The sequence below is a fragment of the Bison bison genome, unplaced genomic scaffold (assembly GCF_000754665.1).
Source record: "Bison bison bison isolate TAMUID 2011002044 unplaced genomic scaffold, Bison_UMD1.0 scf7180017864297, whole genome shotgun sequence".
Classification (NCBI taxonomy): Eukaryota; Metazoa; Chordata; class Mammalia; order Artiodactyla; family Bovidae; genus Bison; species Bison bison.
In genome coordinates this window covers 1966727-1967827 of record NW_011494869.1, presented here as the reverse complement: position 1 = coordinate 1967827, position 1101 = coordinate 1966727, and the positions used below count along the sequence as shown (strand labels likewise).

The 1101-nt window shown below is 40.0% G+C and overlaps 1 protein-coding gene across 1 annotated transcript in view; it reads left to right on the top strand.

Annotated features, from left to right (window-relative positions):
- HYDIN (HYDIN, axonemal central pair apparatus protein) overlaps positions 1–1101 on the top strand; it is a 474307-nt gene that overhangs the window by 338122 nt on the left and 135084 nt on the right.

Here is a 1101-nt window from a genome sequence, read left to right as displayed (position 1 = left end):
CTTTAGAAAGCCTTTTAAAAATTTTCTTAAGCAAAGAACATTTCCCACTTATCTAGGAAGAGCGTTTTGCAATCTAATTTATTTTCAGTTTTTATATTGTTTTCAGAATATTTTATAATAGCTATTCATTGCAGACTTTCCTTTCTCAACTCCTCAGCCCTTAGAACCTCACGTTTATCAAAATCTCTTCTTTCAAATCATTTTTCTCCAAACTTTTCTTGCTTTCATTTTCAACTATTGAAAAATATGTGTGTGCATAGAGATTGAGATAGAGATGGATACATATAGATATTGCTATCAGTATGTCAGCTGTTTATGTAAACTGTGGATGCATGGTTATGGATAAAGTGTGTGTGTGTATGTATATATATATATTTATATATATGTGTGTATGTATGTATTTCTTACTAATGTGTGTGTCTGTCTGTATGTATATGTATGTGTGTGCACATCAGTCAGTTTAGTTCAGTCGCTCAGTTGTGTCCGACTCTTTGCAACCCCATGAATCACAGCATGCCAGGCCTCCCTGTCCATCACCAACTCTCGGAGTCCACCCAAACTCATGTCCATTGAGTCGGTGATGCCATCCAGCCATCTCATCCTCTGTCATCCCCTTCTCCTTCTGCCCCCAATCCCTCCCAGCATCAGGGTCTTTTACAATGAGTCAACTCTTCGCGTGAGGTGGCCAAAGTATTGGAGTTTCAGTCAGCATCAGTCCTTCCAAAGAACACCCAGGACTGATCTCCTTTAGGATGGACTGGTTGGATCTCCTTGAAGTCCCAGGGACTCTCAAGAGTCTTCTCCAACACCACAGTTCAAAAGCATCAATTCTTCGGTGCTCAGCTTTCTTCACAGGCCAACTCTCATATCCATACATGACCACTGGAAAAACCATAGCCTTGACTAGATGGACCTTTGTTGGCAAAGTAATGTCTCTGCTTTTTAACATGCTATCTAGGTTGGTCATAACTTTCCTTCCAAGGAGTAAGCATCTTTTAATTTCATGGCTGCAGTCACCATCTGTAATGATTTTGGAGCCCAAAAAAATAAAGTCTGACACTGTTTCCACTGTTTCCCCATCTATTTGCCATGAAGTGATGG